The 14,446-nt window shown below is 41.9% G+C and overlaps 2 protein-coding genes across 3 annotated transcripts in view; both read right to left on the reverse strand.

Annotated features, from left to right (window-relative positions):
* LOC142466773 (uncharacterized) overlaps positions 1-1,311 on the reverse strand; it is a 54,759-nt gene extending 53,448 nt beyond the window's left edge. For both annotated transcript variants that reach the window (XR_012788216.1, XM_075572173.1), the window contains exon 1: positions 1,211-1,311. The gene's annotated coding sequence lies outside the window, so the exon portion shown is untranslated. The remainder of the gene's footprint in view (positions 1-1,210) is intronic.
* The window catches only part of LOC142466770 (uncharacterized), a 616,011-nt gene extending 601,942 nt beyond the window's left edge, over positions 1-14,069 (reverse strand). The window contains exon 1 of the mRNA XM_075572161.1: positions 14,019-14,069. The gene's annotated coding sequence lies outside the window, so the exon portion shown is untranslated. The remainder of the gene's footprint in view (positions 1-14,018) is intronic.
* Positions 14,070-14,446: the final 377 nt, after the last annotated feature.

Below are 14,446 nucleotides of genomic sequence, written 5' to 3' on the forward strand. Positions count from 1 at the left end.
TAAAAAGTCCCCGACAAGATGACAAGTGACACAAAGGTGAGTTTTCTTCCGGTGGAACTAAACACAAAGTGGGGTTGATGTAACAAGGTGTTATAGCAGGAATGTGTTCCATTAGCAACCTGAGCATATAACATGCCCTGGACTGATTTGGAAACTGGACTATAGAAAAAGCCTTGAGCCACAGTCTAATGATGAGGTAACAATGTCGGTTTGGGCTTGAACCCGCCTCCCCACCCATCCCTCCTCGGTCATGGCCATGCCCCCCGTGCATCCCATCGCTTCACATAGACCACAGATAGTGGATTTTACCCGTTTACGCGCTGCCAGGCAGTCAGACGCGCGTGCAGCAGTGGCCACTAGGGCCATAGCCTAAGGCTGCGTCCATACAGATGGGAGCAGTGCTGAACCGCACTAACGCTGCTGAAGCTTGTGCGATTTCATGCACATGCAAGCAAGCGAGCCAGCGGGCGCGATCGGGTGGCGGGGGGAGGCTGAGGGAGGCGGGGCAGTGACGTTGCTGGGCCAATCGTCCGCGACGCACCAACGCCGTGACATTGACGCTGCTTTGCGCTGATTGGATGTTTTCAGCTGACAGCGCGCTGAAAAACAGCTTGGCTATCGGCTGAAAAATCTAACTCCTCAGCACGCCTGCGGACGCTTGCATGAGCCCCCTCTAAAGACATCCTAATTGAGGATGCCGGGGCTCAGTGCGGCTTCTTCTGCTATGGACGTGGCCTAAGGCTAGACACGGGCAGCAATGGTGCTGAACAAGGCTGTGATGAGAAGACAGGAGTGAGGGGAGAAGTGCAAAGAGCTGCTATCACATGCTCATTGCCATTTACTTGAGTGGCTGTTAAAGTGCAATTGAGGCTATTGCACTTTAGTGAATCTAGTGTTTGGTAAACAGAGGAGGCAAAGTGGATAAGGAAAAATAACCCCCTGCAGATCAGTATATGGGAGGCAAATAAAGGGAGTGGGAGGAAGGGTGATACAGAACACAAACAGCAATAGAAACACAGTAAAAGAAACCACGTGAGACTGGTAAAATATAGGGGAAATAATTTGACAAGCTATTTGGGGGAAAAATATACTTGTTAGTGTCACTATTGCAGTAAGGTGTATGGTCTGAGGAGAGGACGTGTCTGTCCTGAAACGCCACGTGTTTGCATATACCTGCTCTGATTCTTTGAATACAAAGTAAGTTACTTACAGAAAAGGCTCCTGTGTGCTTCCTGCACCACTTTATTTCTTCATCTTCTCTTTCCCGGAAGTGGAAACACTAACTACATCCGGGTCACCGCTCTGTGTCCTACTGCGCATGCTCACACTAAGGGGATCATGGGAGTTGTAGTTTTTAGACTTCAAAACGGATCACGTGTCACATACTGTGTAGATTAGAAACAAGACAGTAACATTTCCCAGGCACTGTGCTAGGGAAAGATAGTTTCTTCTGCATGTAGATGTGTATACTCCTCCTGGTCCTTAATATATCTCAGTAAACCTGCTTCAGTTCCTCCCTTTTGACCAATGCTGATTTGAAGGAGGTAACCTGGACACCCCCTCTCCGTAGGGCTGCTGGTTTTGTTTTGGCTTTGAAATGCAGATTGTCCTGATTTTATCAATTCATTTCTTTTCCAAGTTAATAACAAGAGCCCCGCAACCCCCCTGCTCCCTCACGCAGAGCCCCCAACCTGCTCCCTCGCGCAGAGCCCCCCCGCCCCCTCGCGCAGAGCCCCCCCGCCCCCTCGTGCAGAGCCCCCCCCTGCTCCCTCGCACAGAGCCTCCCCCTGCTCCCTCGCACAGAGCCTTCCCCTCACACAGAGCCTCCCCCCGCTCCCTCGCACAGAGCCTTCCCCCGCTCCCTCGCACAGAGCCTTCCCCCGCTCCTTCGCACAGAGCCTTCCCCCGCTCCCTCGCAGAGCCCCCCCTCGCACAGTCTCCCCACGCTGCCTCGCACAGAGCTTCCCCCCGCTCCCTCGCACAGAGCATTCCCCCGCTCCCTCGCAGAGCCTCCCCCTCGCACAGAGCCTCCCCTGCTCCCTCGCACAGAGCCTCCCCCTGCTCCCTCGCAGAGCCTCCCCCTGCTCCCTCACACAGAGCCTCCCCCTGCTCCCTCGCACAGAGCCTCCCCATGCTCCCTCGCACAGAGCCTCCCCCTGCTCCCTCGCACAAAGCCTCCCCCTGCTCCCTCGCACAGAGCCTCCTCCTGCTCCCTCGCACAGAGCCTCCCCCTGCTCCCTCGCACAGAGCCTCCCCCTAGCTCCCTCGCAGAGAGCCCCCCTATCTCCCTTGCAGAGCACCCCTAGCTCCCTCGCACAGAGCCCCCCTATCTCCCTTGCAGAGCCCCCCTATCGCCCTCGCACAGAGCCCCCCTATCTCTTCGCACAGAGCCCTCCCTGCTCCCTCACACAGAGCCCCCCCACCCCCTCGTGCAGAGCCCCCCTGCCCCCTCGCACAGTCTCCCCCCGCTGCCTCGCACAGAGCCTCCCCCCGCTCCCTCGCACAGAGCCTTCCCCCGCTCCCTCGCCCAGAGCCTTCCCCCGCTCCCTCGCACAGAGCCTTCCCCCGCTCCCTCGCACAGAGCCTTCCCCCGCTCCGTCGCACAGAGCCTTCCCCCGCTCCCTCGCACAGAGCCTCCCCCTGCTCCCTCGCACAGAGCCTCCCCCTGCTCCTTCGTACAGAGCCCCCCCTGCTCCCTCGTACAGAGCCCCCCCCTGCTCCCTTGTACAGAGCCCCCCCCTGCTCCCTTGTACAGAGCCCCCCTCCCAGCTCCCTCACACAGAACACACTCTGACGCGTTTCGGGACATTTGAAACTTCTAAACCTGAATGCTGGCAAAACCTGAGGAAAGGTAGCAACGCAGGAACAGAGGAGATTTTCCCTCCAAACCACAAGGAACAGATAAGACTTTCATTTATGAGACTATTTATATCTGCTTATTTCATGCTATATGTTTGGGGCTGGGAGACATGCTTATCTAAAGGGAGTGGTGGATTGCATGGTATTTCACTAGAAATACTCTCAAGTGAATAGAAGCTTTGTTTACTCCTTGTTTGGATGGTTTCCTGATATTAAGGAAACAGGCGCAATAAAAGCCTTATTAAATTTCACTATAATCAGTCTCCCTTGCATACCTCTGTGAGCGTCCGCCTACACTCAGCATAACCTTGTGTGACGCTGTGCCTTGCTGCATCCTGCCTTGTGCCTTGCTGCATCCTGCCTTGTTCCTGCTGCTACCTGACCCCTGCTACGTATTGAACTCCGCATCTCTCCTCTCCTGACCCGGCTTACGTACGACCATTCTGAACTCTACTCCTGACCTCGGCTATCCTCGCAACGACTACTCTCCACTCTCCAATTCTAACCTTGGCAAAGTACCACAATGATCCGCTAATCTCCAATCCAGATCCGACAAGTATAAACGACTACTCTACCTTCTATACTCCTGACCTGGCTTGCAAGACCAATCTACACTCTAGGTGCACCCTTGCGGTTGTGGGTTTGCGTTTATACAATTCCCTACCTCAACCTCGCGGTCGTGCCGGGTTTGTGGTGAGCTACGCGTTACAGTATGCTCAGCCACACAAACTTCGACCCCACTGAGGTAGGAAGAGTCCTGAGCACACACGCCAATGTCTTGTCTAATATTGAGGAAAAATTAGTGGCTAATGACCAACATATGCGCACCCTCCAGGAGAACTTCAGATCCCTCACTCTATACATGAGTAAAGGCCTGTTCCTACCCCTGTCGCTCCTGGTGTAGTGTCTTCTGTCATGTCTGCCTCCCATCCGCTTCACAAACCCCGGCTACCTGTCCCCAACCACTATGGAGGGGAACCCCACGAATGCCGGGGGTTCCTGAATCAATGATTTATTCAGTTTGAGATAAATTCTTCACGCTTCACCTCTTCATGCGTCAAGGTGGCGTACATAATCTCTCTTCTTACAGATAATGCACTTGCCTGGGCTTCTCCCATCTGGGAACGGAGGTCTGATCTCACTGAAGACATCAGAGTTTTTACCAGGGAGTTCCGTAGGGTGTTTGGTACGCCCGGCCGTAAGGTATCTGCTGCTTCTACTCTATTCTATATTTCCCAAGGTAACCGTCCAGTTGCGAAATATGCACTCTGTCTAATTACTTTATATAGACCCACCAATCAAAAAGTAAAATGGAAATTTTAACCCCCTCGTCGCTCAAACTTAGCGCCAGGTCAAAAACCCAGTGTTAATCCTCTGATACATTTCTCATACATTACAATACTAAATCTTTATTAATATTGTGTGGTAAATTGGTACATCACCTCCACAGGTCCCATTTGTATAATCTCCTTTTATAAATGAATCCAATATCCAGGATTAATGTGTGATAAGTGAACTATAGTAAGCCTCACAGGGTGATGTCCAGGACTCGTTGGTGCCACACGGCTACCAAACCACGTCTCCAATATACATCAATTCACCCCTGGGGCAATCACATATAATAGTCCAGCAATGGAGGTAAACAATGATGGGCTATGCCCTTTACCTTCCTTCCATGGTATCCAGGTGAGAGGATTCTCCAGCGTGCAGCCCTCAGCAGGTAAGTACAGAACAGCAGAAGAGAAGAGGGGCACAGCTCACAGCGGGGGCATCAGCAACCGCAATTGATTAGGGCAACTCCAAAAGTGGGTAAAAATATCATACTTTATCAAGGTGTGAGAACCTTGAGAAAGTCCTACTCGGACGAAACGCATTGGTGCCTGGTCCTATCTATATTCTGACCATTAAAGTATGATATTTTTACCCACTTTTGGAGTTGCCCTAATCATTTGTGGTTGCTGATGCCACCGCTGTGAGCTGTGCCCCTCTTCTCTTCTGCTGTTCTCTAAATCTTTATTAACCCTAAAACAAATATATAAAAAATGTTGATGAAGTGACTAGAGGAAGAGAAGAGAAACAACATTAACCTACTATAAAAAGTAAATATTTAAGAATAGAAATAAAATCTTTATTAAACACGTGTGCAGATACTTGAATTAATACACTGCAAACCAAATAAGGACTGCATAAGGCAGAGTGATAATAACTTATAACAAACCTAATCCCTTCTTTGAACAGCTAAAAGAATTTCTAACAAAAGGGAAAAATTCGGGAATATTAAATGACAACGAATTAAAATTTTTATGCAAGGATAAACCCAAACTACCTCTTTTTTATTTCTTACCTAAGATTCACAAAGATGTTTTAAATCCCCCTGGTAGACCTATTATATCAGGGATCGATTCACTTACTAATAATCTATCCCAATATATTGCCTGTTTCCTATCACAATATGTATCTACATATAAATCCTATATTAAAGACACTTCTGACATCATTAGGATCTTGAACGAACTAAAATGGGAGGATAATTACATTCTGGTCACGGCTGATGTATCAGCCTTATATACATAAATAATTCATACAGATGGGATAGAGTCTGTCAAGAGAGTCTTAGATAAAGATGGAGATATTAAAAAAGAACAAGCAGAGTTTATTTTAGAAGCTATTCGCTTTATCCTGGAAAATAACTTTTTCTGGTTCAATAAGAAGTATTATCTACAAAGGTGTGGTACTGCCATGGGGACGAGGTTTGCACCGAGTTATGTGAACATTTTCATGGGGGTATGGGAGGAGGACTACGTAGAGTCCCCCCATGATCTCGGTGCAAACCTTGTCTCCTGGCACAGATTTATCGATGATGTGGTGTTCATCTGGAAAGGGAGTGAGGAAGAGCTAGTATTTAGATAATAATGATCGTAACATCAGATTTACCCATGTGTGGAGCAAGCATGAAATTGAGTTCTTAGACTTGGTGATTTTTATAGAAAATAGGGAGCTAAAAACTAAAACCTTCTTCAAAAAGGTAGACAGTAACAACTTCATATTAGAAGATAGCTGCCATAATCCACAATGGATTAAGAATATCCCATATGGCCAACCTACAAGACTCAAAAGAAATTGTAGCGACGAAAATACATATCAGCAGCAATACAAAATCATCATCAACAGATTTAAAGAATGAAATTACAATCAACACACTTTAAATAAAGCTATAGAAAAAGTCAATTCTGTCCAGAGAAAGGATCTTTTGGTGGATAGGGTTAAGAATACTACTATTAACAAAACATTTAATATGTCTTTCCTTACACCCTATAACAAAGATGCAAATGAAATTAAGAAGGTCATTTGCAATCATTGGCATATTTTAAAAAATGATCCCGTTTTGAAGGATCATATTCCCGATATCCCTAATGTCATATTCAAAAGAGCCCCAAATTTGAAAAATAAGTTGGCACCTACTACCTTTAAAACAATACAAGCTGTAAGACCAAACACTTGGCTGGAGAAACCGAAAGGTTTCTTTGGTTGCTATTCATGCAAAGCATGTCAGTTTAAAGAAACTGAGAAATTCCAGTTCACATCCAAAAAAACAGGAGAATTATTCAAAATAGATAGCTATATTAACTGTAAATCTGAATTTGTGATTTATTTATTGCAATGCACTTGCGGGTTGCAGTACATTGGACGTACTTCGAGACCATTGCGCACCCGCATTTTGGAACATGTGGGAAATATTAAAAACGTCTCATTACCCACAATTTATCTAAACATTTTTTAACATTTCACAATTCTGATCCCAAGTGTTTGAGTTTTATAGGTATTGAAGATGTGACCATACATTGGAGGGGGGGCAATAAGCTGAACAGTCTGGCTAAAAGGGAAACATACTGGATTCACAAAATGCAGACCCTTGCCCCCCATGGGTTACATGTAGACATAGATATAGGTGCTTTCCTAACTTAGGGCCTCATGCAGTAAGCGCCGAAAAAGACCTCTCGCCAAGTGTTCCTTATCGGCATGATTGTGCCGATTTTCCCTCGCTGTATGCAATAAGTGCCGAATCCATTCCGAATCAAGCTGAAAACAGTTGTTGCCACTCTGCCGATGATTTGCCGATCACACACAGATGTATCGGCGTGCATGGCGAGGTGGTGCTAGGTTCTCAAATTAAACTTCTTGCTGAATCTGCCGAAGCAAGCATGTTTTGGATTGCGCGGCACATTTAAAGGCAGCGTGTATTTTTATTCAGTCTCTGTGTTGTTGGGAGAGAGAGAGAGACACAGAGCTGGGCGATTTACATATTTCATATTGACTGAGATTGTTGTTGTGTATTGTGAGAGCTTTGTCCTGTGTTGTTTTGTTAACATCTTTGTCTTGTTGTCACTTTGTAAGTGTTCAGTGCGATTGTCGTTACATTTCTTTTCTGTTCTTTGTGAGTGCTAGAGGTATGGCCGAAAGGCGTGGGAGGAGTGATGCTGGTGTGAATGGTACTGGTAGTCGTGTGAGTAGGCGTCTGAGTGAACGGAGGATTCAGGGGAGTGATGTTGCTGCGAGTGCGAGTGATGTTGCTGGGAGTGCGACTGGTGTTGCTGGGAGTGCGAGTGCTGCTGGTGGCTCTGTTCATGGTGCTGCTGGGGTGTCTGTTGCTGGTGCTGCTGGGGTGTCTGGTGGTGGACCGATTTTGGAGTCTCTTCCATTGGAAGGAGAGTCCAGTCAGCAGCAGCCAAGCTCTGGGGCTGGACGTGGTCGGAAGAAACGTGTCGAGCGGCCACGTAATCCTCGTTTCAATGAAGAGGAAAACTCAGCTCTTGTCACTGGGATTTTGGAGCACTATGACTGTCTGTATGGGCATTTACTAGGTAAGTCTATCTTTGCATTGATTGTTCAAAGACATGTTATCCTATCTCATGTGAAATGTCTGCATATCAATCTATTATTCTATAATATCTATCAATTAAAGTTAATTGTTACACACATAATCCTTCATGCTTTATAATGTCCATAACAATCAGTCAAAAAACGTTGCCTAAGTTCATACAATATTCATGCAACCTTTCTTAGATTTATATGTTTCTACGTAAATGCTCATGTGCTACACATAATCTACGTAAAGCAGCATGTTTGGTATCTTTTGGAACAGGTAGCAGTTTTTGTAATTGCTCGTTTGTTTAAAAATAATGAACGTCATATATTTTTTATGTATTTCAAGGGCAGACAAGTTCAGCATCAAAAAAAGAAAAGTGGGACAAAATAACATTGGCTGTGTCTGCGTGTGGGAATCATGTCAGGGACCGGACAAATTGTCGGAAGAGATTCGATGATATCAGGGCAAACTTAAAGAAAAAAATACAAGCACAACGGATGCATGCTTCTGCCACTGGAGGTGGGCCGCCAGCACAATCTCTAATCTTAACTCCATTGGAGGAGCAGATGCGGGAACAAATTCTTCCTGTCGTCGTGGAGGGATTGGCAGGGGACAGAGATATCGGAATTTATTCGGCTCCATTTCCACCAGGTGACAAATGTTACTGTACTACGCGTGTCGTATGTTACAAGTCTTATCTATATTGTCGTGGACACTTATAGTTTCTTCCCAATATAAGCATACCGACAAATATATATCTGTACATATGTATCTCTCTCTCTTTATATATATATCTATATCTAGACGTGTGGTAACCAGGGGATCCTGATGACCAGAAGAAGACAGCACACTGCAAGGTTGATGTCAAAAAAGTGTATTGTGGAACACAGGGCCGCCAACGTTTCGGTCCTCCCAACGGGACCTTCCTCAGGGCAGTGCACAACAGACTAATACAGGCACCCATATATACCCCTAAAAACATACAAGAAATCACCTGAAAACAATCATAGAAAATCCAAATTACAATCCCAGGTACAACCCACAACACCTCACAGCCAATCAAACATACTGATACTGACCAGCACCAATGAAACAACTTGATCTGAACCCTTGTATGATTGGTCGCTTGTTATACCAATGCTGTCCACATAGTGACGTCACTGTGCAACCTGATTGCGTCTTGGTAACCATGGCTAAAAATGCATAGTGTGCAACAATAAAGAACATGCATATACATCTAGATCTGAGTAAATACATGTGCAATGATAAAGGAAGGAGCTGCCCGCAATTGATTCTACCAGATCGCGCTATGTTGACCGCCAGAGAGACTCATCGTGACCGCTTATGTGTCTATATGTCGTACCTTATGCAGCCTGTCAGTAGAATGATATATCTATATCTATTGAATTTTATATGTAGTTGTCCCAACAAAAAAAAAAACATTATATATATATATATATATATATATATATGTGTGTGTGTGTGTGTGTGTGTGTGTGTGTGTGTGTATATATATATATGTATATATATGTATATATATATATAAATATATATATATATATATGTATATGTATATGTATATGTATGTATATATATATATATATATATATATATATATATATATATATATATATATATATATATATATATATATATATGTATATATGTGTGTTTCGAAACATATTGGCTCAGCTATCGTGGATGACATCATTATGATTCAACATACACATCTTCACCTGCATAAAGGGATTATGTGTAATGATCTTACAAATAACACACACTGCAACCTTCAACTTTACAAACAATTCAACATCTTTGCCCTATAGTTCAAATAATAAAGTATATTTGATTTATTTTACAAGCAATGTCTTAACATGCATAATCACAAAGCACACCCGCACTCATTCTTTGTCACAGTTATGTATAAGTTCGTTACACTGTGTCTGTGCATACAAAAGCATCATTCACAATTTCATGTATGTGTGTTAACATATATACATATATACATAACAAATATATATTTATAAATATATTATTGATAATCTATGTTACACCTAAAAACAGGCCATTACTGCCTAATCATGTCTTGCATGGAATATTGTGCATTCCAATGCGAGCACAATTAATTGGCACGCACACATTGTATTAGGTTTCTATAAAGCTATGTATTCGCTTCATATAGTCTCATGTTAGCATAAATAGGAACATGTACCATATGGTCTTTAATTGGGCTCATATGTAGCTCATTTCATATGTGTATTTCGCTCAGGTTACGTTGTGTGAAAACTGCTGCAATTAACATGTAATCACAGCATAGAGGTTAATAGAGGGGGGGGGCGGGTGGTGGCCACAGAGCCAGATCACAGGGTCATGGTAGGGTCAAGTGTTGTGGGAGTGCTTACAGGTGGTACAAGCAAATAACAGCTCAGGGTGGTGTCGCATCTTGGGGGAGGGACTACAGTTGTTAGAAGCTGATAAGGTTAACACAAGTGCATCACATTCATTTCAAATGGTAATTATCTGAATACTTTCACCCACAACTCCACTATATATATAAACCTACGTTAGTCATTCGTTCACTCATATATTCTTAGAACGTTTCTGAAACGCCATCCTTATCACAACAGTACCATCTGTGAGCGACACACTGCATGTGTTGCTGAGTGTCAGCCACATTGAGCGCTACACCAGATTATCTTAAATTTTATGACAGATCTGGAAACACATTCATATACATTTCAACAATTAGGTGCTGAATTATAAGCAGAGTCAACTTTGCTTTCCTACTAGTGATAAAAAAAATTTGATTTATAATACACAACATATGCAGTGTATTTACAACAGAACACTTTATTTTAAAAACGCATTCCTGCATGAACATTGTATGGTGTTTTAAATAAATGTGGCGACTAGGTTCACTTGTCCATTTATGTTCAGATGAATAATATACAGATTGCACTAACAATATCATTGTGATGTCGTTCTGTGATGCTGATATTTAGCCATAACTACGTCCACTACAGATACTTTATGTTAATTATGTACACAAGACACTTAAAATCAGATGTTATTCTTCTATATAGTTGCTCATGTGTCACCTGCCAAGGAACATGCGTCATCACCTGTATCCTCAAGCTCATCAGCAAGGACATCATCAAGAATGGAAGGTGAGTGTATGAGGTGCAGCCCATATAATGTGTACATGTGTTTGAATTCAATAGTCATGCAAAATAAATGCCTTACACATTTTATTAACTTAACATCAGTTATTGTCACAGAAGATGTACTGTTTACTGACAACATGTATTGTGTGTTTTGTAAAGTATCAGCTAGGATTTGGAATGTTACAACATCCTTTCATTCATTCATTCTTCTTTCACACTGAGTCGAAACATGATTGTTACTTCAATCATCATCTTTTAATTGGACACAAAGAAAAAATAATGGAATGATGTTATGTGTTCCACTAGGAGAATAACTCATTATAGTGATAATAAAGTGAAAGTTCCATGCCAGTTCATCATGTCTTTGTTTTATTTTAGAAACAGATGTTGCTGCTCAAGGCCAAATTCAATAAAGTGACCATGAATATTTTCACACTCCTGGATTAACCCAGCATTCAAGTCCTCCTGTTCGTGACACGTACTCAGCTATTGCAGCTTCTGAAGAAAGACTCTTGGGTGAAGAAAATCGTCGCCATTCAGAAATGATGACAATGCATGAAAGGATGATGTCACTGAATGAAAGGATGCAGGAATGGTCAATATTAGAAATGTCACAAATTAAACAAAAAATCCTCCAAGTGCCTAAAGAAATCCAAAATTTAAACAGGACATTAGAAGCATTAGTTCTCAATGTAAGCCAAGCAAATATGTTGCGCAGTACAGCAAGAGAACAATTCCACTTTTACCCATCACAGGATGGATCTTTACATGGTGCCACTTTTTCCCCACAGTCATCAGTTCTTCATTCCCCAGTTCATGATGATAACGGTACAGTAGCTGAAACTTCTGTCTGTCTCCCTGTCAACATCCAACCGCTTACATCTGTTCAAAATATGGATACAACGCCTACAAATGACACACGGAAAAGAAAGTTAGGCAAACAAATGCTAATAACAAGCTATTGGAAGAAGAGTAAAATACAAAAAATATAAATTGCACCACCATCACTCTTGAAATGTTTATCAAGTGCTTCACAACTGCCACAGGCCACAGACATTGTCCATGAAGTTCCACAGGCCACACTTACTGCCAGTCAACTGCCACAGCCCACACACATTACCCCTGAAGTGCCACACCCCACACCCAGTGGTCCTGAAGTGCCACAGGCCACACTTACTGCCAGTAAACTGCCACAGCCCACACACAGTGCCCCTGAAGTGCCACACCCCACACTTACTGGCAGTGAAGTGCCCCTTGCCACTACAAGTGGTATAGTTAAGGGCACAGTACTTGGCAGAGGCAGAAGGCAAACACAAGAGCCAACAAGCAGGCCTGTTACTCGCTCTCAGAAGTCTAAAGATAAATAAAAAATTACATTAAGAAAACATTTATTTGTACTGGTGTTTACTGCAGACTAATTCATGCATAGTGTATGTATGATCATGTACATATGCTTGATATCATTCAAATCTGTCATTGTACACATTCATGTTTAAAAATGCTCATTTCCTGAATGAAGGCATATTTTGAAAAATATTAATCTCTAATAATCATCAGTTTATTAATGGTATTACATTATTAAACACTTGGCATGATTATGGCACATGACATTCAATTACCTATTGTTATAAATGAGATGTCAGTGGCCTGTTTTTAAAGGTACATCCTCATGTAATGGTAATATTATAACAAAAAATATTTAAATAATTACCCTTATAAAATAATAAATTTGAATGTGATGTTTCATGATGTTTACAATGTAAGACATTACTTACCTTAATGTTCTTTCATACTTCATAATGTTGGCATCTTATCATGTTTGCTTTTTGCTAACTATAACTGATCTTTAAGCCTGTATTAATATATGTGTATTCTCTCTGTATCTCTATCTATATATGTATACACACACAGTGTGATTATATATATATATATATATATATATATATATATATATATATATATATATATATATATATAAAATGTATAATCTTACGGTGTTGTGAGCAAACAGGCCTTTTGTTAATGAAATATAAACGTGAGGACAATTGCTTCAATTATTGTATCAGTATGGGTGAGGCCCTAATTCACTCACCTGTATTAAACTTTTAATATAATTACAAGAAGGCCTACTTACACACATCAATGTTTTTACTTTAACACTTTATATATAATATATATGTAATGTGAATGAACGGTACATCCTTTCATTGCTGCAAAGAGGCCTTTTTTGCTGTGAAATAAAAGTTATACAGAGCTGACTCTATTAGGCCCACAAACATACGTAAACACTAATGTTAGTAACTTAAAATAGCTCTTAAAATAGTTAAAACAAAGCGTGTTTGCTAACAAAGCCTTAAATCTAGCAATTTCTATATCTATATATTGTAACCAAATATTACTGTATGTACATTTGAATGTCTTATATATACACACATACAATATATATATATATTTATATATATATTTAACTATATATATCTATATCTATATACATACATACATACTATATAGTTTAATGAAATATACAGATATATATTTCTAAAGTTAAATGAAATGTATATATATATATATATTTGAATTAAATGTATATATATATAGTTGAATGACATTATTATATATATATATAGTTGATTGACATTATTATATATATATATAGTTGATTTAAATTTAGATATATATAGTTGAATGAAATGTAAATATATATATATATATATGTGTGTGTATAGAGTAGATTTTTGGTGATTTGTCGAACACTGTATATATATATATATATATATATATATATATATATATATATATATATATATATATATATATATATATACAGTGTTCGACAAATCACCAAAAATCTACTCGCCCAACCAAAAAATCTACTCACCACCTAGTCCCGCCTCCAACCCCGCCCCAACCCCGCCCTCAACCTAGTCCCACCCCCAACCCCGCCCCCAGGCCCACTTTTAAAAAAAATGAATAAATTCATTTGTTTTGACATTAGTTTATTTATTGTATTACATTATAATACAATTAGTCCTTGTTACGTGTGTGTAAATGTTCCTGAACCCCATAACTAGTGTCTGGACGCCCCCGCGTCACAATATCTAAAGCAGTAATCCCGCCTGGGATCTTACCTGATCCGCAGTCCCTCAATGTCCGGTTACCCTCATTCCCGCAATGTTATACATTGGAGGGGATGTGTTCCCTACCTGTCTTCTGGGTTAGGGAGGGTTCCGATGTCTTCCGTGTGAAGCTTGAGTCAGATCTGGAATAAAGCAGTGTAGGTTATTTCGGTGTAGTATAGGGCAGTTAAGATATACAGGGTAAATAAGAGATCCAGAGTGTGAGAGAGAGAGAGTGTGGGTGAGAGATAGAGAGACACACACACACACAGAGACACAGCGAGAGAGAGAGAGAGAGACAAAGAGAGAGAGAGACAGAGAGAGAGAGAGAGAGAGACACACAGAGAGAGAGAGACACACAGAGAGAGAGAGACACAGAGAGAGACACAGAGAGAGAGACACACGGAGAGAGACAGAGATAGAGAGACAGAGAGAGACAC

This window comes from Ascaphus truei, chromosome 15, assembly GCF_040206685.1.
Source record: "Ascaphus truei isolate aAscTru1 chromosome 15, aAscTru1.hap1, whole genome shotgun sequence".
In the NCBI taxonomy this organism is placed as follows: Eukaryota; Metazoa; Chordata; class Amphibia; order Anura; family Ascaphidae; genus Ascaphus; species Ascaphus truei.